The sequence below is a fragment of the Dromaius novaehollandiae genome, chromosome 11, assembly GCF_036370855.1.
Source record: "Dromaius novaehollandiae isolate bDroNov1 chromosome 11, bDroNov1.hap1, whole genome shotgun sequence".
Classification (NCBI taxonomy): domain Eukaryota; kingdom Metazoa; phylum Chordata; class Aves; order Casuariiformes; family Dromaiidae; genus Dromaius; species Dromaius novaehollandiae.
In genome coordinates, this window is record NC_088108.1 from 3,725,726 (window position 1) to 3,732,192 (window position 6,467).

Sequence of the window (6,467 nt, forward strand, 5' to 3'; positions counted from 1 at the left end):
CGTGCCCCGTGGCCGCTCTCCCCCTGGGGGCATGGGCAGAGGCACCGGCATCACAGCAAAGCCCGGCCGCGCTCCCAGGGGGACACGGTGCCCGGGAGGCTCCTGGAGAGCTGCAGGCCTCCAAATCCCCCTGCAGAGCTGCTGCCGTCACCGCGGGGCCTGGCACAACGCGGAGACCGCCCGGGTGCAACCCCGGGGCAAAGGCACGTTTCGCGCCCGGCACAACAGCTCAGCTCTCTCTGCACAAGCTGGGTCTCCACCAGCGCCCACGGCTGGCTGGAGAGGACCTGGCCACAGCTGGGTCCCCGCTCACGCCACTGCTCGCCGCCTCGGCCAGCCCTGGCCTCGGCCCCCACCCCACCACCCTGCCCTCCAAGGCCAAAACAGTGCGCAGCACAAACTTTTGTACCTCCCGAGTTTGGTCACCCTGTACTGAAAAGTGATCTTTTTTAACTTATTTTTTAAAAGGGATGGCATTTTTATGAGAAAATGCCATTTTCACATGAATATCTCGTTTTTTCACACAAAAGCTTGTGGAAAAACTTCTGCCCCCCCTTTTCAATGGCAAGAAGATTCCCGCTTCATCTCATTTCTTATTCCCAGGGAGAAAAGAAGAAGGATTAAAAATAAATAGATTAAGTGGAGGAGAGGTGGAGAATAAATCTTACTTTTCGTCCACTAGGAAAAAAAGCAAAGGAGAAGTTCAAAAGGTGCATATGTGAGAAGAGGACACAGCACTTTCCAGCTCGGTTCCTATGGAGAAACCAAGCAGTCATTTTTTGGTCTCTTTTGAGTGGGAAAAATGGAGTATGAAAAGCCAGGGAATTAAAAATCATCTGTCCATTGGTCCCTTCCATGGGTTCTCAGAGGAAACCCCAAGGTGCTGCTCCCTCTGCTCCAAGCAGAGGCACCGCTGCCCAGCACTGCTGCTCCCAGGGTCTGCAGGTCACCTCCCCAACCCTGCCAGGACACTGCCTCTTCCCAGTGCCTCTGGCTCCCGCCTCCTCCAGCATTTGCCACAACCATCAGTACTGCCACTGCGGGCAAAGCAGAGTCTCTCTGCTCCCTGGCAGCCTCTCCTTGTGGCATCTCAGTGTAGTGGTGGGGGCACTGCCAGCTGCAGTAGGTCTGGTGCCACTGGAGCTCCCAGCTCAGTGACTTCTCCTCCAGACACGCTGGAGACATCCCCAGCCCAATGTCTCCCCAGCACCCTCTCACCCTCCTTCCCTCCCAAGCTATATCCAAGCCACCATTACACTAAGAAGGAACCCAGTCCCAGGCTCTTTCCTTCTCCTTACTGCTTTTCAACCCCAAATCAACCCCAAGAACTTCCTTCCCTGATTTCTAGTCGCCCTCTCAGCCCTTTGCCGCAGCCCCTTGCCTCTTGAACGTGATCCAGCATAGGCTGAGCCCCTGCAGAAGGGCACATCAGATACCTAGTGCTGCCACTGTCACCACCTCACAACACATCCCCAGCACCTTGAGGTGATGCATGGACCACAGAAGTAGGTCCCAGGAAACCTGCCCACCTAAGGTCACTCTGCCCCCATGCCAAAGGGAGGCAGAAAAGAGCTAGGTTCCTGCAAGGGAAGGGAAAAAGCCTGTTCTCACGGGGTTGCTACCTTCCCAAAGAGCATGGAACGTTTTTCTCCCTCATCCTTTCAGGCCATGCAGACCTCTTCAGCACCAGCCATACAAACGTTTGAGGCCCACAATTATTTACAAACCAAACCATGCCTGGATCTGTGGCTGGTGAGTTTTCGGGTCTTGCAGCTGACTCTTTACCCTGCTGGAGCTGCTGCATCCAAACTGGTGTACAAAAACCCTGTGCCAGGTACCTGCTGGTGGGCCAGGCTGGGCCTGGCCATGCTGAAGCCATCTGGATGGTGGGATGAAGATGCTGGGGTCATGCTAAGAAGCCAGCTGTGTTCAGTTTCCCTGGGTTACCCTGTGCACTGTGAAAGCGGGTCTAGCTGACCAGGACAACAGCTTTAGGCCTTCAGCCTGGGAAATGCCTTCCCTTAGAGCATCAGGTCTGAAGAGTTGGACCAAATGCTCGGTGCCTGGCGTAAAACATCCTCCAATTACAAGAAACCTTTGCTGATGGGGGCAGAGCAGGAGCCATCACAGCTGCTTTAGTAGGGTGTTTTTTTAATAAGCCAAAGCATCTAAAGGTTTTCACTAGCACACTCATCAACAGCCTCTATACAGCCAGTCCCTGGCCCCTCATCACAGCAACAGTGCGAGTAAACTGCAGTCGTAGCTGTATGGACAGGCAGCTACGTACCCAACGGCCCTGCAGCAGACAGCAGCATGTGAGAAACGAAGGCAACCGGCCCTGAGCAGGATGAGGCCCTGAACACAACCACCACTCAATAACACTGGAAAAGCAATGTATGATAGCTTTTAATCACCCTCTGCTTCCGGCAGTGTAACGCATATCTGGTTTACATATTTGTTATATCAGATGCAAGACTTTGGACCCAAGGACACCAACCAACATTCAGATCCTCCCAGGAGCAGCTCCGAGCCAGCTGAATGAGGAAAAGTCCAGCTAATGTGGCGAAAGGACTAGATGTTCAGAAACGTTGGTCCCTTTCATAGTAAACAAGTGGAAATAAATCAGGCTTTGACAGAAGAGTCTTCCTGGTGTTTCTTTGTTTTCCAGGGAACCCAGTCACGGCAGAATTGTAGCAAGTGTTGTTCTTGGGAGCCGGCCGTATACCTGCAGCACCACAGACTGGGAACCAGGACAGGAGCAGTCCGAGTGCAAAGCTCATAATTCTCAAATCATGCTGGGGCTGGTGGGGAAATCTGGGACATTTTCCACAAAACATTGCAGAACGTGCATAGCCACACTTGGAAACTTAAACCAAGCAACCGACAGAGCTTATGAACTCAGATGAAAGTTCCTCGGGCCATGAAATGAACACCAGAGGCAGGGAAGTGAAAGCAAAAACAAGCATTCACCGTCAGTGATGAATGAAACAAGTCAGTGGAACAACATCAGCAGGGCAAGCACTTTCCAACACTAACTCTCCTCCAGCAGCGTTAAAAGTGTTCCCAGTGCACAGCTGAGGATAAAGAAATATACATGATCTTGTGGTTTTTATAACCCCCCTTTTGGAAAAAAAACAGTATCTCCGATCATCTTTATCAGGGCCTGTGAAGTACCGAGGAAGGGGGTGTTTCCGAGGACCCCGGCTCTGAAACCAGATATTCATGTTCTCATTTTAAGGTGACTATAACCCAGACTGTTCCCCTTGCAGCAAACAGATCTTCCACTGCCTCTCAGATTTCCTGAGGCTCCCTAAGAGTTCAAGGGGATCATCAGGTGTTTTTCTTTTCAGTCGCTGCTGTGTCCGGTTTGAGCCCTGCCAGGCCGTAGCCAGTGAGCGCTGTCAGCTAAGGGTGGAGGGCCTCAGCGTGCTATCCGCACACCAACCGGACCCCAGTGCAGCTTGCACCAAGCACTAAGAGATGCACGTGGTCAGGACAAGCACAGGGCCTGCTCTGGAGCATCCCCGAGAGGAAAATGCCTGTCCCAGTTCGGTGGGGCTGAGCTTTCAGCCCCACAGTGTGGATGGACCAGGTGGCATGGGCCAGAGCTTGCTACAGCTCAGGTCCCCAGCACATAGCCCCCACGAGGCTGCCAGCGCAGCAGGGCTGCCTGGGGTGGACTCATCTGAGCGGAGGGTGACAACTGCCATGGGCTCCCTTTGCAGCTGACAGAGACACTGGGGAGAGCAATTCATCTCACCTAAAGAAGATACTCAAAACATGGCCCAGAAAGCACTCATTTCTTGCTGGGCTTATCCAGAGAGCCTGGTGATCACCTTAAATGGAAGCAGCAAGACCTGCAGACTTCAGAAGTGAGACCAGATGAATCCTACTCTTGGAAGCAGAGTGAAAGCCGGGCCTGAGCCTTCAAGATGGAGGCCTATCCAGCTCTCTACTGCTTCAGAGCCCACTTCACATCCAGGCCACCCGAGCCATGGGGGCCCCTGGAGAGCTCTGTCTGTAAATGATTTCCCAAGGAAGAGGAGCTTTTGATTTCAGGAATCAGACAAAGCAATCTCCAGCACTCTTATCTGCCATGAGTCCAATCGAAAGGAAATGGCCTTGAGTCTATCAACATTCAGGGCACTTTGCTTCATACAACGCCTTTGCAGCCTTTCCAATCAACGGCAGATATTGCCTCCAAGGAGGCCCTGAGATACCAAATCCGTGAAGTAAGACTAAACCTGAGAGGCGTTGGTCTAAAATTCCATTTTGTCCTGATGTGTCACGCAACAGCGAGGACAACATGTCTTGCTTAACTGAGGTACAATGATAACAGCAGCTCTCTTATGACCTGACTGCGCAATCCACTTTCTTCCAGTCATTCTGAGAGTACAAAAAGTGCTGTTAAAATCTCTTTTGTGGTGGAAAGCTGACTCCGAGGTGCTGAAGGGATTTTAGATCAGGAATGCCCTGGAAAGGCTTAAGGAGGGTTCACTGTGGAGCTGACAGAGGCAACTGGACATCAGACATTCAAACCTAGGGCCATATCTGGCATCTTCCCTTCACTAATGCAAGGAGAGGGAAGGGAAGGGGGCTTTCTGGTGGTCAGGGGGGAAGAACTAGGGAGCTGGCCCTCAGTTCTCCTCCTGGCTCTGAGCGGGTGGGGAATCAAGCAGTCAGGATTTGTGAGAATGGTGAGGAAGGATGCCCAGGTCCTTTCCTCAACAGCAAGCAGAGGAGTAAGGTGCAGGAGCCAGGAGGTAAAAGCCCTGGACTGAGTTATGTGGAGTTTTGAGCTAACAGTTTACTGATTAGATAGAAGCAAGAAAGTCTCTGCACTTTAAGGAAGTTTGGATCAGGATGAGAAATGAATCTCAGATCCCACCTCCAAAACCATCCCTGCCACTGCTGGCAGCTGCAGAACCATGATCCCAAACCCTCCAGGCCAGTACCCAGCACTGTTTCCTGGGACCCAGATATTTAGATCCTTCCCCCCACCCCTCCAGTTAGTGGGGTCCCAGCCTGTGCAACACAATATGCCCAGCCCCCACTGAGTCAGGTCATGAGGTAGCCACATCCCTGAGGGTCTCTACTTCCCTCCCACCCCAGGACCCCCAGGGGGTCACAGCTGAGCCGCAAACCCCAGATTGCAGCTCTGCCTGGGGTCCCCAGGAGGTTGCGAATGCACAGCATGCTCTGCCAAGGAGGTTGTGGCAGGCTGACACTTGGGGAACAGGAGGGGGGATGACACTTGGGGTCTAAGGTGCTGCAGGTTTGATTTCTCCTGTGGATATCTAGCTAGGGGCTGCTGAGCCCTGCTTTCGTTCTGCAGCGGCTTTTCCCCACCTTGCTATGGTCCAAAACTCACACGCAGCAAAACCCAAGCTCCCTGCACCTGCTGCAAGCCTGATACAGCCCTTCACCCGCTGTTATTACAGCCAGCCAGAGCTTCAGTGTCACAGCAGTGGGAACTGCTCAGAGACCGAAGCACCAACCTCTCGCTGCACCATGGCAGAGAAGTGAATGTCCCCAAATCCTCTCCGATTCCAGCTCACTGGGGTGACTCCAAACCAGATTTGAGCAAGGAGCTGTGCTTCAGCCTCTGTGCTTTCAGATGCTCATTTGGAGCCTTACGGGAGAGGCATACTGGCCAGAGGAGAGGGGGGAAAGTCCCCCCCGCACGCACTCTGCCGCCTGCCTCTCAGCACAGCCAGAAAACAAAGGTCTGCAAAGCTGACAGAACAGCCAGTGGCCGGCTGTCTCGACTCCCGCTCCCCCACCGAAACCCAAAACCACCTATTTTGTCTTTTTCTTTCTCCTCCTTGTGAAATTTCCAGCCATCAAATCCTTCCTGGGAGCCCTTCAAAGGGAAAGCAGCCGCCCCTCCCAGCCCCCCAAGCCTCGCAGCCCATCCACTTGCTAAACCAGTCTGATCACTGCGGTCCTGGCTCCGAGGAGAGGCCAGGAGAGACAAGGGAGGCCTCCGGCACCCCACCTCCCTGACGCAACAGGAATCAGCGGGGACGACGAGCTGGGCCAGAGACAGGACCAGGAAACTGCTGAGAAATCAGCTAGTTGGTCAGCTGCAGTGGAGAGACCTTGTGTGACCCCCCCAAAGCAAAGACCTTGATGAGCATCAGATCCCTCTCGGATGAAGGCAACTCCAGGCCCATCCTCTACCTCCTGCTAGTCCCAGCAGTTATCTCTGGCCTGAGATGAGGCTAATGCTCATCTGTCCTGCTCCCTTGCTCTGTCCCTTCGCAGCTCCATCCCACTCTTGCATGTTTGCAGCATACAAGTCTTGCTCCCCAGACATCAGGTGTGCATGGCATGGGCCCAGCAGGACAGGGACACTGCGAGGCTGGGCATCCCTGCAGGAACCCCCCACCATTCGGAGCAGTGCTGGCAGCACCTTTCCCACAGCCCCGCCCGACACAGGACCCCCTGCCCAGCAGCGTGGCACA